This window comes from Sus scrofa, chromosome 14 (genome assembly GCF_000003025.6).
Source record: "Sus scrofa isolate TJ Tabasco breed Duroc chromosome 14, Sscrofa11.1, whole genome shotgun sequence".
In the NCBI taxonomy this organism is placed as follows: domain Eukaryota; kingdom Metazoa; phylum Chordata; class Mammalia; order Artiodactyla; family Suidae; genus Sus; species Sus scrofa.
This window is the reverse complement of record NC_010456.5, coordinates 121,599,464-121,625,903: the sequence shown is the minus strand read 5'-3', so window position 1 is coordinate 121,625,903 and position 26,440 is coordinate 121,599,464. Positions and strand designations below refer to the sequence as shown.

Genomic DNA, 26,440 nt, shown 5'->3' with positions numbered 1-26,440 from the left:
GTATATATATTTAATATTTAGATACATTTATTACTGATACATGATAAAGCTGAAACTGAAGATAATGTGACTTCCAGAGGCCACAAAATAATAAGTGGAGAAGTGAGATCTGAGCCTAGAACAGTGTGTGTCTTAAGTCCCAGCTCTTAATCCCTGTGCTGCACCACTACCAACCCTTAGGGACCAAAGCCCATATTAGAATGGCAATCGCTCAGGGCCACCAGCTCCAGGAATGGAGGACCCAGTCTGGGGGTGGGGGGTGGTCTGTAGTTCTGAGACAAGAAAATGTACCCCTGAGCCCAGGGTACAAAGCTGACAGCCAGTGTCTGAGAAGGCCTCTAGGCAAAAAGCCAGGGAAATAGATCCCACATGACACTCCACGTGGTCATTCAACCCCAAGAGAGAGTGTCTTGGATTTATGAAGGAAGAAGTGTCATCCTGAGAGGTGATCTGAACTTCCCAAGATTACCTAACCAGGAGCAGCACCCCCGTCTGCACACCAGTGCCCAGTGGCCCAGCCATCCCTCGCCTCCACACAGACCTCATCCTGGGGGAGCCAAGGGACAGCATTACCGCATGCCTCTCAGGGCTTCATGGAGCCTTTTCATAAAACAAGGTCCACAGTCCAGGGACGCGTTTCACACTCTTTTTTCAAAACTGGTCTTAAATGAAGCCTGTTCACCAGCAGTTTTTGTGTATCTGGCTCTCCCAGGTCCCCATGGGTGAATATTTAATAAACCCCTGTATTAGTTTCCTATCGCTGCTATGACAAATTACCATAAATTCAGTATCTTAAAACAAGGTAAATATATTCTCTTAATTTCTAGTCTCGAATCCATTTCACTGGGCTAAAGTCAAGGTGCCAGAAGGGCTGGCTCCTACTGGAGACTCTAGGGAGAATGTTTTCTTGTTTTTCCCACTTCTAGAGGTAGTCTGCATCTCTTGGCTAATGGCTCTTTCCTTCATCTTCAAAGTCAGCAGTATAGCATCTCGCTGCCATAGTCACAATGCCTCTTCTATAGTCAGAGCTCCTCTGCCTCCCTCTTATAAGGACACTGAAGATTACATTTTGGGTCCACCTGGACCACCCCATCTCAGCATTCCTAACTTCATCCATCTGCAAAGTCCCTTTTACCATAGAAAATAAGGCACACAGGTTCTAGGGATTAAGACCTGGATACCTCTGGGATCCATTATTCAGCCTATCACAGCTTATCCACAGTGAGGGGAAGATAGGGGTAAAACCTTCCAGACAACCTTCTTAGGGCAATCAGGTTAACATTAAAATGATTGGGTTTCTTTCAAGTAGAGACAGGCAGGAGAGGAAACGGAAGTTGAGAGAGAATCAGCTTCAACAAGACTGGCCTCATGTTCAACCAAGGATGGATGTCTACCCTTTCAGAGGCTTCAGACTCGCCTCCCTTGGAGAACAGACAAAAGCTTTGACCTCCTTAAAAAAAAAAAAAATTACAGACCCACAACATACCATTCTGCATGTAATTTAGATGTTTGCAGACCCACTGCAGTCCATCAATCAAAGCAGACCTAACATTCAACTGGTGTTCAGGCCATGGAGTCTCTACCTCCCTGACTCACCCTTCCTTAGCTCTCTTGGTCTATGCTGACTGTCCTGGGTAGCTAGGGTTGGCACACTGACCAAAACCAGCCATCAAGCAAGTGATGTCTTAGGGCCACTGCTGGTAAAGGCTTGAACTAGAATACACCACCAAAACCAAAACAAGATTCTGGAAAACCTACCTTCATTCATATAAGTTGAATTTTCATCAGTGGCACAATGAAAATGTATACATTTGAGCAGGTGGGGACATTTTATTTTCAGAATCCATTAGCTAGAGTCAGATACTTAACCTAGGATAAATGTAAAATTTACTATGCACACTATGAGAAAAAGAGAACCAATTCAGTTTAAAAAAAAATGGGCGAAGACTTGAACAGATAGTTTAAAAAGAGAATAAATAGGGCTCAATATCAGCAGTCATAAGGAAAAGGCAAATTAAATCCAGGAGACAATTTTACACACCACCCAAATGGTCAGAATAACAGAGAAAGATAATATCAGTGTTTGGATGTGAAGCAAGTGGAATTCTCCCATGATTTTGCAGGGAGACAGAGGTGCCCATTAGTACAACCACATTGGAAAACTGATGTCAGCATCAGCTAAAGCTGAACATATGTTTACTATATAACCCAGTGATTCACACAAAAATACATGGTTATCAAAGAATGCATTAGAATATTCATAACAGCACCATTATGTTTTACTTTTCCTAAGTTGTGGTAGAATATACATAAAATAAAATTTGACTCATCCATTTTTAAGTGTGTGGTTCACAGGCATTAAGCATATTCACATTATTTTACAACCATTACCACCATTCCTCTCTAGAACTTTTTTTCAACTTCCCAAAATGAAACTCCACACCCATTCAAATAACCCCCCATCCCTTCCTCTCCTGGCCTCCAGCAACCACCATTGTATTTTCTGTCTCTATGAATTTGACTACTCTTGGTACCTCACGTAAGTGGAATCACACAGAATTTACCCTTTTGTGACTGGCTTCTTTCACTTAGGGTAATGTAGTCAACGCTTATCCATGTTATAGCATATGTCAGACTTTTCTTTCTTTTTAAGGCAAAAGAATATTCTATTGTACGTACATGCCATATTTTCCTTATCCATCCATCCATCGGTGGACTTTTGGGTTGCTTCTACCTTTTGACTATTGTAAATAATGATGCTGTGAACATGAGTGTATAAATATCTGTCTTATTATCGGCTTCCAATTCTTTTGTGTATATACCCGGAAGAGGAATTGCTGGATCATATAGAAATTCCATTTTTTTTTTTTTTTTTTTTTTTACAGCCGTGCCTGTGGCATATGGAGGTTTCCAGGCTAGGGGTTAAATCGGAGTTGCAGCTACAGGCCTATGCCACAGCCACAGCCACAGCCACAGCCATGCCAGATCTAACCTGCATCTGTGATCTATGCTGCAGCTTGCAGCAATGTCGGATCCTTGACCCACTGAGTGAGGTGTGAGATTGAACCCGCATTCTCACAGAGACAGTGTCAGGGTTCTTAACTCACTAAGCCACGATGGGAACTCCTCATTTTTAATTTTTTGAGGAAGCTTCATGTTGTTTTTAATACTGGCAGCTCCATTTCAATACCACCGAAAGGGTTTCAATTTTGCTATATCCCAGCCAAAACTCATTTTCTGTTTTTTTTTTTAAATTATAGCCATCCTAATGAGTGTTAAATGTATCTCACTGCTGTTTTGATTTGCATTTTCCTGATGACTAATAATGTTGTGCATCTTTTATGTGTTTATTGGCCAACTGTATAGAAGAAATTTCTATTCAACTCCATTGCCCATTTTTTGAGTTGTTTTGGGTTACTGTTGTTGAGTTGTAGGAATTCTTTATATATTTTGGATATTTGGACATTGATCACTCAGCAGATATATATTTTGAAAATATCTTCTCCCTTTCAATACTTGCCTTTTCACTCTGTTGATACTGTTCTTTGATACACAAAAGTTTTTCATGTTATTTTTTTTTAATTTTGTCCAGTTTATTTTTTTGTTGTTGTCTGTGTTTTTAGTGCCATATCCAAGAAATCATTGCTAAACCAAATGCTATGAGATTTCCTCTATATTTTCTTTGAAGAATTTTATAGTTTTTGTTCTTACACTTAGGTCTTTCATCCATTTGAGTTAATTTCTGCATATGGTGTAAGTGTCCAGCTTCATTCTTTCAATGTTTTCCCAATACCACTTATTGAAAGATTATCCTTTCCCCATTGAATGATCTTGTCAAAAATCATTTGACCGTATAGGTAAGAGTTTATTTCTGGGATTTTTGTTCTATTCTGTTGTTCCATATGTGTGTCAACAGCACCATTGTGAATAGCTCAAGAGTAGACACTGCCCAAATATTCATCAATAGCAGAATAAATGCATAAATCATGAAATGGTTGTAGTTTTAGATAATATACAGAAATGAGAGTGAAAGATTTATAACTAATAACAACTCTATGGATGAATCTCACAAAGATACATTGAGAGAGAAAAAAAAAAGCCAAACATAGGAGAATACTTGCTTTGAGATTTCATTTACATAAATCACAAAAGCAGACAATTTTAATGCTTCTAGAAGATAGGGTAGTCATTTCTCTTAGAGGAGGGAAGCAGAAGGGACAGGAAGGGGGTGTGGCAGGGGCAGGGAGAGCTTCTGAGCTTGTGGTGATATTACATTTTTTTATCTGAGTGCTAGTTTTTGGAGCATCTTGAATTAGTAAAATTCATGAAACCTATACATCTATAACGTATTTTTCTGAATGGTATATTATGTTGAATAAAAAGTTTTTTTTTTAATGAGTACGCTACAGAAATAAAGCCTAGGAAATATCATTTCACTGCAAGAACCATGATCACAGTCTGCGGGGCTGTCACTACCAGCTGACTGATCAGCAAGCTCAGCCAATCAGAACTTAGCAATGCCCAGACAGTTCTAATCCCAGACACAGAGTGGTGGTCAGCTGAAAACAGCTTATAAAGTTCCCAGCATCAGCTACTCCAGTTCATGTTCCAAGTTCATAAAGCCGATATAAACAAAGTGCATTATCCATGATCAGCGTCTAATAATAAAACAATAAGATTATACCTGTTGCTAATATGTCTACGACTAGGAGACAGCATGACAAGGGCAGACAATTAAATCAGGATATGCAATAAGTTAATCCTGGGAGACTCTGGAAGAATGAAACGTGCCTCATCTCTGTCACCAGGAGCCTTGTGAGTCACTCCAAAGCACCTCTGGCTGCAGGAGCCTCAGGAAAGATGCTTTTCAACCTGTTTTGTCCCTTTGTACTGCTCCATGAAAGACTGTCTCTCCTTTGCTCCCCTCCCACCTTTCAACTGATTCCCTGTGACACTTGTGAGCACTAACCACAGGCCAAACACTGCTGAGTGCTCTCTGTATCATCTCCTTTACATCTGCACAATGATCCTGGGGGTAGGGATGACACTATCCCCATTCAAAGGGAAGAAGACCGAGGCTCAAAAAGTCTAAGCACATGAAGGAGGCTGTGCATGTATGGGGATATGTAGGAAATCTCTGTTCCTGGCTCTCAATTTTGCAGGAAACGTAAAACTTCCCTAAAAAATAGTCTTTAAAAAAAAAAAAAAACACTTAAGCATCTCGCCCAAGCATAACCAGTAAACAGCAAATGGGGATTCAAACTGAAGCTTTCAGACTCCATAAATCTCCTCTTGCACACAATCCCATAGTGCTTCTGTGTCCTGATATATCCCTAGACACAAAGATCTCAGAGCCTTGCTGAGGAAATAAGACCTAAAAGGACAAAAGGAGAATCCCCAGTGCCCTCAGTGATCTCGGTTCACCTGTGGTCTTAGCAGGGACTGTGCCCTGTTGACCTCAGGGCCCTTGTACAGAGGACCAGCACAGAGAGCAAGCATAGCAGAGTAGGGAATTCATTAGTGTTTGTAGACTGAGAGGGAGGGAGGGAGAAACTGCTCCTTGGACAGGAGACCATGGAACAGTCTAGAAGCCATCACTTTCAGAACCACACAGGGCTACACAGTGGGGTTCTGAAAGTGCTCCTTGGACAGGAGACCATGGAACAGTCTAGAAGCCATCACTTTCAGAACCCCACAGGGCTACACAGTGGGGTTCTGAAAGTGCTCCTTGGACAGGAGACCATGGAACAGTCTAGAAGCCATCACTTTCAGAACCCCACAGGGCTCCCACATACATACAGGAACTCGAAAGTGGAGTTTAGGGGGTAAGCTTGGTCCTTTTCAGATCCTGCCAAAGATTTAAAATGTCAATATTTTGTTCAATATGGACTTTTTAAATCTAATTTTGATTTTTTTAAAATAGTGCGTTGAAATATCACACATCTGGATTTTCAAGTCTTTCAAGCATGCCCTTCCGGGTCCCTCTGAGGCAAGTGCCTCACTCTCCTCATCCTTGTCCCAGAGCTTCACCACCTTCAAACTTGAAGCAAAAGTCACACTCAGGACACAGCAGTCATGTGAGTGCAAGCAGTGGGCTCTCAGTTCACAGCCACAGAGTTCGTGCCCAGAACATTCTGGCTCTGCTGTCCCCAAGCTGTCCCCAAGCGTGTGTTGGCAGCTCCTAACCAGGGGAGGACGATTTGAACAATGTTTCGGTGCTTAATTAAATTCCAAGAACACCTGTTTCATCAGGTTATAAATTCCAACTGAATTTTAAGAGGCTTCTGTTTGGTACACAGAGCTTTTATTTTCTAGGCTGTAACCACAGCAACATTGTTGCCTGATTATCCATCCTTCACTCCTGCCACACATGCCACACCCTCATCCCCTGCCTTCAGCGGCCGTAGAGAGCTTATGATGGCTTTTCACACTCCCCATTCAGCTCTCTGCCTGGCACAACAGCAGCAGCAAACATTTCATGCTGTGGATTTGCCTTTCCCTAATGGCTCACCTAAAGTTGGGACATTGGTACAAGAAAACACAGTGCTGTCAACTGAACTTCCTTCACTAGCTAACACCGAAAAACTAAAACAGTTTCTTCCCTTGTTTTCAGCATCTCTAGCACAACATGCAGGCCCTGTGCTGGGCGCCTCCCTTATGTTTACTTCCTCTTGGAGCTTCAATTCCCTCTCCATGCAAGGCAGTGATGACAGTCGCCCCCTCCCTGCACCGTAGGGGTAGGGGACTCTCTCTGAGGTCACACAGCTAGTAAAGCGTAGTAGTAGAGTAGGGACCAGAAGTCAGGCCCTTCAGATTTCAACATCTGCCCTGACGGACTTCTGGTTCTAAGGCCCCAAAGTGAGAGCCCCTTTGAGGTCTTAAGAGTGACCCAAGGGCAAAGCAATGAACAAATGTCAAAAAAGGCAGTGGTGAGGATGAAAAGCTTGAAGAATGCCATCACCTGCATGAAGGCTTGATTGGGAGTGTGGGGGGATGTCTTTAAACCATCCCCTGAACTAGGATTAAGCCCAGGTAAGAGTCAGGAGACGGGCTGGGTGGCAGTAATGACACTGGGGCTGCTGTCAAGCACGCTCCACACTAACTGGGCTAATTTCCCTATGCCTCAGTTTCTTCTTTTAGAAAATGGGTAAAGAGTTTCCAACTCATGGGTCTGAAGTATAATTTTGAAGTAATTAATGTACACTGATTTTTTTTTCTAATTTTTAAAAAGAATTCAAGTAAAATGTTTAGACTAGGGCTGGATATATAGGAAGAGCTCTGTAAGTGTTAAACTGCTATTGCTGTCATTGTACTTGTTATGCACCATAGAAAGTGCTTTTTCCACACCATCCCCAGTAACTTCCTACCCTCTGCAAGGTAACAGTTCAAACTCCTGCTGGTGTGCTTTGCTCCATGGCATGGGCTTGCCTTTCCTCATGCAATCAGGTCCGGGGTGCCTTTCGCTACCTGCAACTTCAAGAGCACACTTGAGGCTGTCACCTCTGCTGAGCCTTCCCTGACCTCCCTGTCCTCTGTCCCCACCCCCCACCCAACACAGACTGCCTCAGTTCCCCATTCATATGACACAGTCAAAGACCCCTTTGCCAGCGGCCTGTCCTTCCGCAGATGGAGTCAGGCGTAGGACCCTGCTCAGACCCACCCAGTCCCAATGCTCATTCATTCATGCCTTCCCCAAATATCTATCCTGTGTTTTGTGCTAGAATTGGGGCAGGGTGGGGTGGAATGAGGATGGGGGTGGCAACAGCAATAAACAAAGCAGATACAGAACTTGTCCTTGGGGAAGATGATGAAAAACAAGTTATGAGAGAAACTATACAATTCTGAATTGTGATCAATGCAATGAAAAAAAAATAAGGTAAAAGAACTATCTGGAGATTAAGTATCCCGCCACTCAGTATCAACACAGAACCTTCCACAACCTCATACCTTTCTAATTATCACTTTACATGACACATCATACCTTAACGCCTCTAAGCATAAAATCCTCAAGTCATTGAGAAATGGGCCCTTGCCATTTCTCCTTGCCTTGGCAAATGGATAGGGTTTGCTCTGTGGCATAGAAATTCCGGCCACAGGCTCTGAGGACTCTCAGTCTGGCACTGGCTCCTGATTTGCCAGCGAGTCTCAGGGCGCGGAGCAGCTCATTTGGAATTTTGCCAAGGCCCCCAGGAGTGGGCAGCCTTCAGATTCCCTTTGACTAATTTTTATTTTCCCCCAATCATGAACAGTGGCTGGGTTTTTAAAAGCCACCAAACTAAGAGAATGGTGAAAAATAAGATGCTGCAAACATGAAATGATAGTTAAAACCATGCCTGGGCTCTGACCTGTGCCAACATCTAGCCAATTGTTCTAACTCTGAATGGAGTTTTCCAGGTGCTTTGAGGGGCTCTTGGGATTTTATGTTTCGATCAGAGCCCACTCTAAAGGGATTTTTGGCTAAGTCAAGCAATGCTCCCCTTTCTTTCCTGGAAGAGAAGGCAGCCAACTTTCTCTCACCTTCACTCTTAAGTCTAACTTGCAGTCCACTTATTCTTTCTGGTTGCTTTGCTAGGGGCTGCAATTACTGTGTTGGGGGGTGGGGGGCGCAGCCAAGCCTCCTTTACCAAGCCAGCCCCACTCTTGCTGGTAAAGTCTCATTTCCCACACAGCCTGTCCGCCTGCAGTGATTCCTGCTGGAGTCCGCCTTTTCCTTCAAGCCTCTCATTTCTTTGCAGTCTTTTCCCTCCCAGGAAGCACAGGGCCTGAAGCAAACATTCAGCTGCTGTATCACCCACTTCCTGGTGCTGCCATCCTGTCTGACTCTTCTGACCCCAGGACTCCAGAGCTGTTTGCAAACTTCTGTGATACTTGCTACTTCTCCTGCCTTAGCTGATTGTCTTGGACCTGACTTCATCTGTTCCTGTTTGTCGAATGCTGTGCCATCTGCCAGGCAGGCCAGGCTCCTTGGACATGGCCATGAGGTGTATCTGAGGAACCTGGCCCTTGAAATCAGGCAAGCTTGGATTCACCCCCAGCAATGCCATTACCAGCTGAACTCCACTTTCTGCATCAGTAAATCAGAGTTCCATAAAGTTGAAAAACAGGAAAAAAAAATTTTTTTTCATTTTGCAGATTGAATGTTCTTAATGACGTTATGCATATATTCACCTGAACCTCCAGGCTTAATGGACATCCTATAATAATCATAATACCAGTACAGGAAACTATCTTAAGGATTACAGGAGTTTGTATATGCAAAGTGCCTGAATTCCTACTAGGACCTTGGAAAAGACTGAATAAATAAATATTCCATCCACTCCTCCTTTAGCGCAAACTAGTATTTTTCCACCTATATATTTTTAGTAATCAATTTTATTGGGGTATAATTGACTTAGAAAGTTGTATTGGTTTCAGGTGTACAGCAAAGTAAATCTGTTATACATATACATATATCCATTCCTTTCAGATTCTTTTCCTATATTGGTTATTACACAGAATTGATTAGGTTACCATGTGTTATACGGTAGCTCCTTGCCACCTATACCATTTTAACTTGTATTACATCGCAACTGCCTATTTCATGCCCTCTAACCCCATTCTGGATGGTCTTAATTACAGTATGCTCCATTTTTCTACGTAACTGTCAATCAGAAATATCCACTTGCTCAGAGGGGAATGAAACCAGGGCTGGCTGTTGTCATTTTAACCTTTTGGAGTCCCATGGAGCTTAGGATTTTTACAGAAGTATATCTTGGCAGCTGCAACTGTCTCATGCTAAAATTAAGAAGTCAAGATGCTTATTTCATAGAAGCCCATATTTTTGGCAACAACCTGTACCTTGTCTATTAGGAGAAATGAGTGGGTCTTATATGACTTAGAGCCTCCGCGGAGGTTTGGTTTAGATTGTCTCTAACTACATGGAAAAAAGTACATTTTCCAAGCCCAAGAATTTATCAGCATTACCTACATCTGAAAACCTGTCATTTATGTACGCTTACATTACTTTGGAAAAAAAAAAAAAAACTACTTTGTAACTAGAATTTTCCTTTTGCTTGATCGTGGCTGTGGGCTGAATTAATGTGACAAAGGGGGTTGTTGGAGAGAGCCTATTACAAAGGTGTGGTAATAATTGCTTCCCAGAGGAAGTAACTAAATTCACTCCTAGCCTTGTTAAAAAGTACACATCAGAAAAATATACATGTGACTTCAATGCAAGAATAGTTGAAACTTTCTCAGGTTTTTAAACAGCAGATACAATCTAGTTCGGCCTCTCCCCACCTCCCCAATAAGAAGCTTATGGAATATTTCAGTGTCTTGTATCCCAAAAACAAGATGCATATACATCTGTGAATAAGTTTGTCTATACGTACATGAACTGCCCACATGGTTCCATTTTAAACCTCTACTTTTCTCTGCTTGGGAACAAAATAAACCACCAGGTGATGGCTCCTAAGCACAAGGATGGAAACATGTTTGTTTATTTCACAAACATCAATGAGTCCCTAGGAAGCTGCCTTGCAGGGAAGATACAGAAACACTTCTCCTACCAGCCTGTAAGTCTAACCATCTTGGGCCCAGGGAAGACACAGCAAAATAGCAAAGGCCACTCAGTATTGCCCCCCAGCACTCCCACCAAAGTTCTACAACTTGCTTCTGCCTGCTCGACCAGACACATCAGCCTTTCCCAAATGTGTTCATCCCAGGATGTCTTTGGATGGATCATCTCATTGGATTCACAATTTATGAACCAGGAATCATTGTTTTGCCAAGGATGCTTTGGCTAAGAGGATGTTTTGGAAGAGAAAGAGAAGTCATCCCAATAAATCCTTACCTCTCATCATTTGGCAACCTTGACTGGCTCACTGAGGGCAGATGTATAGAGATTTTAGTGGGCTTAAGCAAGCTCTCCTAGAGAATTCACATTCTCTAGAAAATAATTGCAGGACCAAATGGCCTCCCAGAGACAGAGGCTGGAACACTCCCTCATTTGGAATCTCCAAAGCTACGACACACTGTGCCCCTGGCCATTCCTCGAGGGACTGCTTTGACACTGGGAGGAACCTTATCAGTATGCCTGGGATAAAACCGAATAATGGAGTTCCCTTCATGGCTCAGCAGTTAAGGAACCTGACTAGAATCCATGAGGATGCGGGTTCACTCCCTGGCCTTGTTCAGTGGGTTAAGGATCCGGCATTGCTGTGAGATGTGGTGTAGGTCACAGATGCAGCTCAGATCTGGCATGGCTGTGGCATAGGCCAGCAGCTATAGCTCCAATTTGACCCCTAGCCTGGGAACTTCCATATGCCACAGGTGCAGCCCTAAAAAAACCCAACAAAAACAAATACCTTTCTTACCTTTGGGGGAATTAAATGGTAAAGTACCAAACAGGAGCTTTCCTGTCTTTCTCCTTCAGTCCCTTACCTCCATATCAGGAGTTTCCATTTCCAAATTTGGAAAGACTTGAGATGCATGTAACTAGCAGAGTACCATGAAAATCATGACAAACTTCCCTGGTAAATTTCCAGAGTAATCTCTTGGTCTCCCCAAATTTTGAAAACCAAGCAACTGGCCCCAAACAACCAGCATTGACTCAATATGCAGTCCATCATGCTGAAATTTAATAAGAGAACACTGGTGACAAATGTTTCTCAAGTTATAAAAATTCCCTCCCTCCGGTAGCATCACATATCATAGAGGCTTTGTGCAAATCTGGGCCTCCCTCCAGTTCTTCCTAGGGTTCCTACTTGGATTCCTTCACTGATGAATTGTTAGCTTTCAGAGCAAGGTTAGTGGAGCCCTGCAGAGAGCTGTGATATCAGGTGCCAGTTGTCTTAGCAACTAACAGATGTGTGCCCTCCCCACTTTCCTCTCCCCACCACCCAATGCACCATGAGTTTCAAAGTCTTCTCTCCAGTTACCACTTTTCACTGCACAGGGTAGCTCAGGATCCAAACTTGGGGCCAAGTGGATATCTTGCAAAGGCTTTGGCTAGTCTTCTAAGAATTTCTTCTCCTTCTCTCCTAGGCTGGCTTCATCTGCCTGCTGGAAAATTATCAGCAGTTCTCATCACAGCACTGGGCTTTCATCTCAGAGGAAGCTTTGAGATGAAGTTGATCCAGCCCGTTTTCCATCCTGGGCACTTGCCATTATCAAATATTCGAGTGGAACCAATGAATGCCTTTTACCTCCCCTGAACATAAAAAGTCTTAAAGCAATCGAACCACCAGAGCCTGCCAACTTCAGGGAATTAGTCTGGTCTTGGAGAAAATGTATTTGCCATTACCACCCCCCTGCCAAAATAGTTCTCAGTTTCTCATGCCTATCTAAATGGATAATAATATCTTCACCATTACTACGCCAGCAGGAAAAAAAATGTTTCTTTCCCAAGGAGGCAGAAACACATTTTCTGACTGAGTCTAAGAAACATAATGTTAAAATCTGAATTCACTTTCCTTCTCTTTAAAATATCTTGGATCTGCCCCTGAGTTCTGTGTAGTCAGCAGTTTTCCCAATAAGCTCATTTATTTTTCATGCTGACTAGAATAAGAGTTTGATTTTCCCTGATCCCATTTCTATCTCCCCTGGAAACTTCCAGAGGAAGGACCCTGACACCTAGGAGAATAGAAGCTTGGAAAACAAGTATAGCAGAGCTGGCCATTCAACAGAGCCGACTGTGGCTTCCTGAGAAAGGCAACATTGGAGAGCACATCTCAGGGATTTTTCTCTATTTCCTCTCCAGAAGTTCCCTAGATAGAGCATGTCCCTGAGAGGGATCTGGGGAGGGAGCTCTGACCATATGCTTGTAATGCTTCACCATGCCATTTCACTACTGTATGAGGAAGAAAACCCAGTTGGTGCAGGATGGAGCTGACACACTTTCCATAGTTGGGAGCAGGGCACTCTCTATTGGGAGGGGAAAAAAGTGGGGGGCAGGGGAAGCCATACCAAGGCTCTAGTCAAAACTTTGCAAGTATCAGTGTCTTTAAACAAAAAGATGAGCCCTAAGGATAAGAAGGAATCATTCCCCATACTTCCTTACCTGAGCCCCAAACCACCCACCTAGAACTAAGGCTTGCCTTCTCCCAAATTTTGGAGAGTTCTGAAAGGACAAGAATGCAGCCTGTTTGAGGACCAGAATTCTAAGGATGCAGCCTGTTTGAGGACCAGAATTCTATCAGTCAGTCTGTCCTTCTAGCATTAAAGAGTCCAAAGGTTAATAAACTATGAAACTGCTCTTAGATTTCGAAAGGGGTGGCAGTTGCTACAACTAGACCAGGTCATTGGAGCTGTCCCTGGTGCTGCTGCAATGGCTACAATAACCGGAGCACCAAAAGAGTTTTGCCTTTTGATCTGCCCATGGCTCCTGCACATATCTAACTCCTTATCACTGTTATTCCAATCTATACTTTTCCAATCATACCTATTCTTTTTTTTTTTTAGGGCCACACCCACAGCATATGGAAGTTCCCAGGCTAGGGGTAGAATCAGAGCTACAGCTTCTGGCCTACATCACAACCACAGAAATGCAGGATCTGAGCCACATCTGTGACCTACACCACAGCTCATTGCAATGCCATATCCTTAACCTACTGAGTGAGGTCAGGAATCGAACTGAAATCCTCATGAATCCTAGTCAGGTTCCTTACTGCTGAGCAACAATGGAAACTCCCAATCATGCCCATTCTTAATCTCTGAATGTCCTGCAACACTCCCCAACCTTAGTGGGTTGAACTCCATCTATTGATTGAGATCCTCTGCCAATAACCCAGCCCACCACCACCTCATATCTCTGAATGAAAACATATTTGAACCTCATCCTGAGAGGAATGTGGGTTGATTGAAGGATTTTTAATCAGAGGAATAATGCTAATGCATGTGGTATTTAGGAAGGTCATGCTGACCTCAGTGCAGGGAATGGAAGAGGAAAGAGGAAACTAGATAGAGGCTGATGCATTAACTTAGGCAAAATATAATAGACTAGATAAGGGTAGTTACAGAGAACTAAAGAGAAGATGGTGGTTTCAAGAAATACTTATGCATTAAGATAAGCAAGATGTGGAGTTCCCATCATGGTACAGCAGAAACGAATCTGACTAGGAACCATGAGGCGGCAGGTTCGATCCCTGGCCTTTCTCAGTGGGTTAAGGATCCAGTGTTGCTGTGAGCTGTGGTGGAGGCCAGTGGCTACAGCTCCAATTAGACCCCTAGCCTGGGAACCTCCATATGCTGCGGGTGCAGCCCTGAAAAGACAAAAAGCCAAAAAAAAAAAAAAAAGATGAGCAAGATGTGGCTCACAAGGAGAAAAGTGAAGTGAATATCAGAGATAACACCAAAGTTTCTGGCTAGACAATAAGTAGGGTGGTGTTAGCAAATATTGAGTTGGGAGCACCAGAAAAGACATTCTTCAAAAAGCATTTGAGGAGTTCCCGTCGTGGTGCAGTGGTTAACGAATCCAACTAGGAACCATGAGGTTGCGGGTTCGGTCCCTGCCCTTGCTCAGTGGGTTAACGATCCGGCATTGCCATGAGCTGTGGTGTAGGTCACAGACGCGGCTCGGATCCTGCGTTGCTGTGGCTCTGGTGTAGGCCGGTGGCTACAGCTCCGATTAGACCCCTAGCCTGGGAACCTCCATATGCTGCAGGAGCGGCCCAAGAAATAGCAAAAAGACAAAAAAAAAGAAAAAGAAAAAAAAAAGCATTTGAAGGAGGAGTTCCCGTTGTGGCTCAGTGGTTAATGAATCCAACTAGGGGCCATGAGGTTTCAGGTTCGATCCCTGGCCTTGCTCAGTGGGTTAAGGATCCGGTGTTACCATTAGCTGTGGTGTAGGTTGCAGACGCAGCTTGGATCCTGCGTTGCTGTGGCTCTGGCGTAGGCCAGTGGCTACAGCTCCGATTCAACCCCTAGCCTGTGAACCTCCATGTGCTGCAGGAGCAGCCCAAGAAATGGCAAAAAAAAGACAAAAAAAAAAAAAAAAAGAATTTGAAGGAAAAGATGTCAAATTCAATTTTGTATGTATAGCGTTTGGGGAATTTATGGGGTATCCATCTGGAAATGCTAAGTGGACAGTTGACTATAGGTCTGGAACTCAATAGACACATCTGAACCCAATATAGAGATGTTGGAATTGTCAGAGATATGTGGTGATCAAAGGCATGTGGCTGAGGATGAATGGCCTAAGTCAAAAGATTTCCAAGGAAAGAACCCCAATGAACCCAATACTTGCTACTTTGGAATATGATTTTTCAAGTGATTAGTAAGCAGTGAGGAGACAGATAGGAGTTATGAACAGAGGAATATGTGTCTGGAAAACAAAACAAAGAGAATGTTTCCCTGAAGCATTGTCCATGGTGTCATATAATACAGAGATCACATAAAATTAGACTTGAAAAGTGTCTACAGAATTTAATGACAGAGATCTTAAGTGACTTCCATCTGGTTAACCTTTCACTGGAGAGAGGTTGAGAGTGAAGCCAATTTAAAGTGGGTGGTAGAGAAACTGGAAAGTGAGGAATTGGGAGGGTGAATGGATACAGCTCTTAAGTTTGGCTGTGCAGGGAAGGAAACACCAGAGGAGTGGGCTGAGCACACTGTGGAAAGTTTTATTTTTACTGTTAAGATGAAAAAGAATCTATTTAAATGCTGGCTGCATTGAGCCAGTTGAGGAGAGGTTATAGATGAGAAAGGAGATAATTGTCAGACAGAGATTCATGAGGAAGCAGGGGGAAGGAATCTGGGACCCAAGACACTAGCATCTCTTCCCTGCAGAGAAGTACAGAGGTCAGAACCCACAGATCTATAAGTGGGTTGAATGAGTGGCAGAAAGTTAGAGAGTTCCTGCCAACACTGCATCAGATGCCAACAGTAACATTCTCTCTCCCCACCACTTCATCATCAAAAAGAAGAAATAAATTTGTTCTATCAGGAAAACTGGAACATATTGGTGGGTGTCAAGAGGAGGCAGATTTTGATTCAGGAGAGGAAGAAATTTTCTAACAACTGTACCTATCCAGTGACAGAATGGCAGCTGCAATAAGCTACCAGAGGCAGTGTTCAAGGAGAGAACAGAATGCTGTGGCTTTCCTGCCCAGTCTCAGTGAATCTTATATTGGAGAGATGTTTGATAGTGCCTAAAGACTCTTTTAACTATAACTACTTCTTTTTTAAATGTTTTTATTATAGTTGATTTACAATACAACTAGAACTACTTCTGCTTTCAAGGTAGTCCCTGACACATTCCAAGGAACCCTTAAATGGCTCCTGTTTTGCCCATGAGGAATCATGGGGGTTCTTAGACCACCAGTACTGGAGCTGCCATTTGCAGAGGTGCCCCTACAGGTGTATAGTAGACAAATTTGTTCACCAATAAACAACCCCATATCCTGTCATTTCACTGTTGGACATGTATTCTTTGGGGGCTTACTTACCTGCAAGAGTTCCCTGCAAAAACATAAACATGCTTAGAAGGGTTTCCGTTTTACAGTGTCATCAGCCAACATCTGGAAGCAGAACTCCATAGGAAAGGGCAGTCCACTGTCATGGCTAAGAGCTGGATCCTATCATCCCACTGCCAGGGTTTGCATCCAACTGCATCAGCGTCAGCTGTGTTGACTGTCAGTGAGTTACTAACTTTTCTACGCCTATTGTGGAGGATCAAAAATCTAATTCTAAAACTGAAAGCATTTTCACTAAGATCAGGAACAAGACAAGGATGTCCACTTCGCCAATGTTATTCAACATAGTTTTGGAATCCTGGCCATGGCAATCAGAGAACAAAAAGAAATAAAAGGAATCCGAATTGGAAAAAAAGAAGTAAAACTTATCACTGTTTGAAGATGACATACTATACTTGGAAAATCCTAAAGACACTACCAGAAAACTGCTAGAGCTCATCAATGAATTTAGTAAAGTTGCAGGATACAAAGTCAATACACAAAAATTGATTGCATCTCTCAATATACTACCAGTGAAAGAGCAGAAAGAGAAATTAGGGAAAACATACCATTTACCAATGCATCAAAAAGAATAAAATACCTAGGAATAAACCTACCTAAAGAGACAAAAGACCTATGAAAACTATAAGGCACTGATGAAAGAAATCAAAGATGACACAAACAAATGGAAATATATACCATGCTCTTGGATTGGAAGAACCAATATAGTCAAAATGACAATACTACCTAAGGCAATCTACAGATTCAATGCAATCCATATCAAATTACCAATGACATTTTTTACAGAACTAAAACAAAATATTTTAAAATTTTTATGGGAACACAAAAGACCTCAAATAGCCAAAGTGAAATTGAAAAAACATAACTGGAAAATCTAATTCTTGACTGACTTCAGATGATATACAAAGCTGCAATCATCAAAAAAGTATGGTACTGGTACAAAAACAGAAATATAGATCACAGAACAGGATAGAAAGCCCATAAATAAACCCAAGGACCTATGGTAAACTAATCTATGACAAAGGAGGCAAAACATACAATGGAGGAAAGACAGTCTCTTCAATAAATGGTGCTGGGAAAACTGACAGCTGCATGTAAGAGAATGAAATTAGAATGTTCTCTAAAACCATACACACACACACACACAAAAAAAAAAAAAACTCAAAATGGATTAAAGACCTAAATGTAAAATTCCTAGAGAAAAACATAAGCAGAACACTCTTTGACATAAATCCCAGCAACATCTTGGTTGATCCACCTCCTAGAATAATGAAAATAAAGACAAAAATAAACCAGTGGGATCTAATTAAACTCGAAAACCTTCTCCATAGCAAAGAAAAAATTAAAAAACAAAAACAAAAACAAAAAGACAACCCACAGAATGAGAGAAAAGCTTTGCAAATGATTCAACAGACAAAGGTTTAATCTCCAAAATATATAAACAACTCATATATCTTAACAAAAAAACAAACAATCCAATCAAAAAATGGGCAGAAGACCTAAATAGACATTTCTCCAAAGAAGACATACAGATGGCCAGCAGGCACATGAAAAATGCTCAACATCACTAATTATTAGAGAAATGCAAATCAAAACTGAAATGAGGGGAGTTTCTGTTGTGGCTCAGAGGGTTAAGAAGCTGATTAGTATCCATGAGGATGCAGGTTCTATCTCTGGCTTCACTCAGTGGGTTAAAGGATCTGGCATTTCCACAAGCTGTGATGTAGGATGCAAATGTGGCTTGGATCTGGCTTTGCTGTGGCTGTGGCATAGGCCTGCAGCTGTGGCTCCAATTCAACCCCTGGCCCAGGAACTTCCATATGTCACAGGAACGACCCCCCCCCCAAAAAAAACCCTACAATGAGGTACAACCTCACACCAGTCAGAATGGCCACCATTAACAAGTCAACAAACAACAAATGCTGGAGAGAATGTGGAGAAAAGTGAACATTCCTTCACTGTTGGTGGGAATGTAAATTGGTGCAACTGCTATGAAAAACAGTATGGACAAACCAATGGAACAGAATAGAGAACCTAGAAATAAACTCAGACACCTATGGTCAATTAATCTTCGACAAGAGGCAAGAATATAAAATGGGAAAAAATGGGAAAACTGACAGCCGCATGTAAATAAATGAAACTGGAACACACCCTCACACCATGCACAAAAGTAAACTCAAAATGGCTTAAAGACTTAAATGTAAGACTAGACACCATCAAACTCCTAGAAGAGAATATAGACAAAACATTCTCTGACATCAGCCATACACATATTTTCTCAGGTCAGTCTCCCAAGGCAATAGAAATAAAAGCAAAAATAAACCAATGGGGTCTAATCAAACTGACAAGCCTTTGCACAGAAAAGGAAACCATAAAAAAAAAAAAGAACTTACAGAATGGGAGAAAATAGTTTCAAACAATGCAACTGACAAGGGCTTAATCTCTAAAACATACAAACTTATACAACCCAACAGCAAAAAAGAAAACTACCCAATTGAAAAAGGGGCAAAAAATCTGAAGAGACATTTCTCCAAAGAGGATATATGGATGGACAACAAGCACGTGAAAAAATGCTCAACATCACTAATTATTAGAGAAATGCAAATCAAAACTACTGTGAGGTACCACCTCACACCAGTCAGAATGGCCGTCATGAATAAGTCCACAAGTAACAAATGCTGGTGAGGGTGTGAAGAAAAGGGAACCCTGCTGTACTATTGGTGGGAATGTAAATTGGCACAACCACTATGGAAAACAGTATGGAGGTACCTTAGAAAATTCTATATAGAACTACCATATGACCCAGAAATCCCACTCTTGGGCATATATCCAGACAAAACTTTCCTTGAAAAAGACACATGTACCCGCATGTTCATTGCAGCACTATGCACAATAGCCAAGACATGGAAACAACTCAAATGTCCATTGACAGATGATTGGATTAGAAAGATGTGGTATATATACACAGTGGAATACCACTCAGCCATAAAAAAAGAACAAAATAATGCCATTTGCAGCAACATAGATGGAACTAGAGACTCTCATCCTGAGTGAAGTAAGTCAGAGAAAGACAAATACTATATGATATCACTTATATCTGGAATCTGATATACAGCACATATGAACCTTTCCACAGAAAAGAAACTCATGGACATGGAGAACAGATATGTGGTTGCCAAGGGAGAGGGGAAGGGAGTGGGATAGATGGGAAATTTGGCGTTAATAGACACAAACTATTGCTTTTGGAATGGATAAGCAATGAGATCCTGCTGTAAAGCACTGGGAACTATATCTGGTCACTTATGATGGAGCATTATAATGTGAGAAAAAAGAATGTATATTTGTATGCATGACTGGGTCACCTTGCTGTAGAGTAGAAAATTGACAGAACACTGTGAACCATCTATATTAGAAAAAAAAATAAAAATCATTAAAATAAAAAAGAAAGAAAAACAGTATGGAGATACCTCAGAAAACTAAATATAGAACTACCATATGATCCAGCAATCCCATTTCTGGGCATATATCTGGATAAAAGTTTCATTGAAAAATATACATGACCCATATGTTCATTGCAGCACTATTCACAATAGCCAAGACATGGAAACAACCTAAATGTCTATGGACAGATAAATGGATTAATAAGATGTGGTACATATATTCAATGGAATACTATTCAGCCATAAAAAAGGACAAAATAAGGCTAATTGCAGCAACATGGATGGAACTAGAGATTCTCATACTTAGTGAAGTAAGACAGAAAGAGAAGAGAAAACACCAAATGATATCACTTTTATGTGGAGTCTAAAATATAGCACAAATGACCTATTAGCAAAACAGAAACAGATCATGGACATGGAGGGCAGACTTGCGTTTGCTGGTGTGGGGGGGGGGGACTGACAGGGAGTTCAGGGTTGGTAAATACAGACTGTTTTATTTACAACAGATGGGTGATGGGATCCTGCTTTACAGCACAAGGAACTGTATCTAGTCTCTGGGGTAAGAACCTGATGGAAAATGAAAAAAATAGGTGTGTATGGCTAGCTGGTTGTACAGCAGAAATTGAAGTAACATTGTGAATCAACTATACTTTAATAAAATTTTTTTCAAAAAGAAAAGAAAAAACTAAGAAAAGTGCCTAGCACATAGTAATCACTCAATAAAAATTCATTAAATTCACTAATGGGACAATAGTGCCAGGAATCTGGGGCAAAGTGCCATCCTGGTTGGTGAGAGGATACTAAAGATATGGTATTTACTTCATTATCCTTTGTCAGATTTTATGATTTGAGATTTGCCCAAATCCCAGACTTTTCAAAGTTATTGTTTCAATGCTGTAATTATTAGGTGATCAGAAAACACAAATATGTTTTATTTCTTATGGAAAAAAAACCTCTGAGCTGTAAAGATTGTAAAATTTCAGGCTCCTTTTCATTATACTCTAGAGGGATCATTTCAGCTCGCCTAAGAATGCTGTACTGATTTCCACCCAAATAATACTGGTAACTGACACTTATTTAGCACTAACTATGAGAGAGATAGCTTAATTGCGTATGTTATCTATAATCCTCACAAAACCCTTGCAAGATATGTGTTAGTCCCGTTTTACAGATAAAGAAACTTGGTTTAGGGAAGTTTTAATAGCTTGTCCAAGGTCACATAGATAATAATGAGCAGGGTCAGGATGCAAAGTCAGGTCTGTCTGACTACCAAGCCCACATTTGCTATTGTGCCTCATTTCTTCTCCATTGAAGACCCTAGTAGATGGTAAGCTTCCTGCAGGCTGCGTAATACCTTGGTTTCCCTTGCACTGCCTAACCCTACCACATAGGAAGGACTCAATAAATGACTGTTCAATTTAACTGCCAAGTAAATAATAGGAACTTGGAACTTTCCAGAACATTGCCACTGTTGCCATACCTTACCTAGTTCCAACAAACAAAAGTCTACTTATAAACCTGAGTCCCAAAGCCTCTTCACTTCTTTTTTTGCCCAATAGAGACCCTTTGGGGGTTCCCTTAGGAGATTTCCATAAAAAATAGATCCTGGACATCCTGGAGCCCATAAGAAGTCATTCTGCTGTCTGGTTTTTAACCTCGTGGAGGAACTACACTTCCTATACTCTGTAGTAACAAGTATTGGAAATGTACCTAATATTTGATACAAATGGAATCTGGGAAAGCCAAGACTGAAGGCATGCAGAATAAAGACTGTCTCTAGTGTGGCTGAGTCGAGAAAGTAATCTTAGACTTTCGGCTGAGGCAAGCACATTCTAGGCTCTTTATCACCCAGTCTTCTCTGTACCATGCCTCCCACCAGGATGCTTTCCAATCTGGCCGCTACTGACATCCGTTTCTTCCTCTGTGGTGTGATTTATAGCACTTCCTTCTTCTGGCATGCCTCTTCCCACCACTGTGTCAATTCCTATCCATGCTTCAAAGATCACCTCCAGGAATCCTTCCCTGACTGTTTTATCCCTCTCTAATTTTTGTCTCATCACTTCTAACTCAAAGCATAGCGTAGACATAACTATGTGTAGCCACTTATTGATCATTGATGCTTCATGCCTATATTCCAAGTTCCATGAGTAGACTGAGCATCATTCACAAGTAAGAAGGATGCCTTCTAGTCTCCCTCCCCCATGCCAATGGCCACGTCATTACCCATTGAGCCCAAAGACACAGGATATCCCCAAACCAAGTTTCTCATGCTGTGATACTCAGGGTACTCCACACTGGCAGGCATGGGAAGTGCCCTTTCCATCAAACCCAAGAGCCACCCTCATCCCATTGGCTTTCCTAAATTATCTCTAACCAGATTATCCTTCTCCCACAGAACAGAGAATCCTCCAAGGAGACCCAGATGGATGCTGGCCCCAGCTCTTCAACTAATTGCTCTCATCCTCTTCCGATACAAGTAAAGAATTATCCCTCCCAAAGCAGTGTAGTCCTGGAAAAATATTAGTGGTGACTCATGCAAGGGTGGGGGTGGGGGAGCAGAGAGGAATGGGGGAAAGAAAAGAGAGAGTACACAGGCTGGTTATGGAGCCACAGAACGAGGCACATTAACCAATTTTGTCAATTATGCAGCTGAAGCAATTAAATAACATCACAGTGGTAGAAGGAAGTGTAAACACAGCCCACAACACTACCCAGTGGGACAAAAGAAAAAACAAGCTTGGATCCTGTGGTGGAAAGTCATTGCCTTCATCTCTCTAGCATCCCTCTTTCCCTTTACATCTGATAATAGAACTCCTCTCCCCTCAGGAAACCTATTCCCTGCATTTGAGGTTGGGCTCACCTCTTGTGAGGTGGGCATAGTACCAGGATGAGCTGAGTATGCTGTTCCCCAACCTCAGTGGTCAACTCCAGGATGGGCATAGTACCCTAGCAGAGCTTATTGGAATCCTGCCTGGGGATGGAAATAGATATACTAAAAGAAGTCAGTCCTTCCTCCTTTGGGATTGTGAACTTTGAAGATGCCAGATGGGAACTGCCCATGGTCATCTCTCCTTCCAAATGGAGAAAGCTTGCCTAAGCACAGAGGAAACACACTAAGGAGAGCAGAATCAAGTGGTGGAGAGAATACAGAGCTTTGATGCTTCATCTGAGCCCAGATCCAGCATGCCTTAGCACTTGAACAAAAATCTCCCCTTTCCCTCAAACGAGTTAGATATGGGTTTCTAGATATGTTTGGTTTTATTGGTTTTGTTTTTTTGAAACAGACCCAACCAATATAGCCACTAAGACTGAGAGGTGATATTACATGGGGAAAAGATGCCAAACAGAGAGAGAGCTGTAAAACACTATTACCTCCCAATTTTATTGAAGAAAGTGGCAATCCAGCAGGACTTCCAGCCTCCTGCACAGTAGAAGCAACCTACCTAACTATACTTAAACCAGCAAAAGAGAACCACAAGTATACAGCTCAGGGAAGAATGCTGAAAAGGGAATTATCTATGTTTCCCTAAAATCTAGTCTAAGCTTCAGGGTGGCTAGAAGTATAATCCTGATTATACCAAAAGCCCACCACAAGTTTCTGTGCACTCCAGGCCTAAGTTTGTATGTTGTCTGAATTCTCCTCACCTAAGCCCTGAGTCAGCTCTTCTAATGTCCTGCCTGGACACTGACTGCCATGTGAGAATTCCCAAACTTCAGTACAGAGCCAGAGACATTGCCAAGTCACTCTCTTGATGGCCTCCTAATACACCACTCTTCTCTCATTTCCCAAGAATGCCAAATGAGCATCCATCATGCCCAAGAAGAGCAAACTCTTAAAGGAAAGATCCATACTTTCAAAGTGATTTACTCAGGGACCTAATCTTGTGGTGGGCAGTCACACAGACCCTAATTCTGGAAGGGGATGTCTGAGCAGACCTGGCATCAATGCAAAACCACTCCAGCACTGAATTTCCTCACAGACTCTCTGATAGAAGGCCCTGCAGGACTGGAAGTAGAGTACAATTTATCCGCTGGTACCACCAATACACAATGGCAGTAGAATGCTGATTCTACAAGGACTTCGGAAGGCAGAAGAAGGGAGGATGAGAAAGACAAAAAGACAAGCCATTTTCTCTAGGAGCTGACCCTTGGAGCTCCACTTGGGATTTTGCACTCTCTCTCACAACTACAAATGAGAGCCAAGACAGAGGTTCTCATCTTGGATATGCATTAGAACCAGCAGGGTAGTGCTGACATTTTAGATGCCTAAACCCCACCTACACTAAAGAAAATCAGAATTTTCAGAGGAATCACCCTAGGCAAGACTGAGAAATATTGAGTCAAGAGAGCACCACTCTTCCACCCACTTCCTGTCACTTCCAAGGCACCCTCAGCACACATGGTCCAGAGAAGCCAAAGATGACATTAGGGTCTCCCTTCCTCAATCCTCTCTTTGCTTCCTGGAGATGCTCAAACTTCCAGATGGTGTTAAGCAGGGCTTCATTCAGAGCTGAGGACCCCAGAAATTAGAAGCAACAGTGGCAGGGAAAAGAAAAGAGAATAGAAACCCAGCTGACAACTCCTTCAGATCCTTCGGGACAGTGACTGTTGAATGGATGTCTTTCAGGGGTGTACAGCTGGGCAGAAACACTGGCTGCATGGAGAGTGGGCTTAGCGCTCAGCCACCCCACCTCCAGGTGTGGTAGACTGGATGGGGGTGCACCAGTCAGAATCTCTCCCCTGCGACTGGAACACAGCTCCCAAGTGTAGAAGATATTAAGCTGCTGAAAGAGAGGAATGGAGAGCCAGCAAAGTAAAAAGCAGAAATAAGCCAGAGTGAGGCAAGTTACTCCATCTCTTGATCTTTCAGGCTCTTGCTCCAGCCTATCTAGAACCCAGCAGCCATCCCTGCCTTGGGCTCCAAGAAGCCCCCAGTGGTGAGAAAGGTAACTGGTGTCAGCCCCTCTTCTGCCTGAATACGCACCCCGTCTTTCCTGTCCTCCTCACCACAGGAGCCATGAAACACAGTGGAAAGAAGAACCTGGCCCCAGAGTCCGATAAGGGCTTTCCCATGAGAATACATACCCCGTCTTTCCTGTCCTCCTCACCACAGGAGCCATGAAACACAGTGGAAAGAAGAACCTGGCCCCAGAGTCCGATAAGGGCTTTCCCATGAGAATACATACCCCGTCTTTCCTGTCCTCCTCACCACAGGAGCCATGAAACACAGTGGAAAGAAGAACCTGGCCCCAGAGTCCGATAAGGGCTTTCCCATGAGACACCTCGGGCACGTTTCTTAACTTGTCTGTGCCTCAGTTTTCATAACCTTAAAATGACGGCCTGGTAAACATACGAAGGTGTTAACATGTCAGTCTCCACATGATGCCTGTCATGTTAAGCCTTGAATACCCTCCAGTAGAAGCTATATTTTACTTCTCTGTGGAGTCAAGCACTCTTTCCTTCAAGACCCAGGAAGGAAAACATATTACTCAGTAACCCAGTGATAAGTGCACTGGCTTCCTGGAAGTATATGGTGCTGTTTTACGGTATGTAACTCTATGGGAACATATACACAATGGACTATTACTCAGTCATTAAAAGGAAAGAAATAATGGCATTTGCAGCAACATGGATGGACCTAGAAATGATCATGCTAAGTAAAGTCAGTCAGACAGTGAGATACCAAAGTCTTATGCCATCACTTACATGTGGAATCTTAAAAAAAGGACACAATGAACTTCTTTGCAGATCAGATACTGACTCACGAACTTTGAAAAACTTATGGCTTCCAAAGGAGACAGGTTGGGGGTGGGGAGATGGGCTGGGGGTCTGGGAAGGAAATGCTATAAAATTGGGTTGTGATGATTGTTGTTCAACTATAAATGTAATAAAATCCATTGAATTAAAAAAAAACTCTATGGGAATACACTGCCAATATCTCAAAGGTCTCAGTGTCCAGAGTAGAGTTGTGTTAAATCATGACCCTGGCCCTCAGCAGCCTTGCCTCTTAGTTGGGGAAGTCAGGTATGCACAAGAAAAGAAAAAATAATAATAAATCCCCAGCAACACTAGAGGTTGTAAACACCAAGTGGGGTTAGTGGAGAATAGTCACTGACCAGGCTGGTCATGGAGTGTCCATGGAGGAGGTGGGGTGTGAGTCACATTGCTGTGTGATGCCAGGTGGCCACAGTGCACCTCCACCCACTCCACATCACTCCTCCTGGGAGAAATTGAAAATGCCGCTGAAAGGTGTTTTCCACAGTCGAAAGATTTCTAGTTATCACATTCCCACTGAGGCCCATCAGATCTTATCTTTAGATGAAGAGGTTTGGATTTGCAGCTAACCAGAAACCCATGTCCTTTCTGCTGCTAGAGATAGAAAAGATTCAGTCATGCCACCTGCAGACAGTTCCCAAAGCTGCTGGCTTCCCATGTCTCTACCTGGGGACATGCTCTGCCTTGGGACTTTGCTCAACCAAATTCAGGGAAGCTTAAAGTGCTGGAAAGTCAACTGCTCAAGTGAAACTCTCAACCAATGAAGGACAGTTC

The 26,440-nt window shown here is 42.5% G+C and overlaps 1 long non-coding RNA gene across 1 annotated transcript in view; it reads right to left on the bottom strand.

Annotated features, from left to right (window-relative positions):
• LOC102167253 overlaps positions 1-26,440 on the bottom strand; it is a 169,151-nt gene that overhangs the window by 20,756 nt on the left and 121,955 nt on the right. The gene's annotated exons all lie outside the window — the stretch shown is intronic.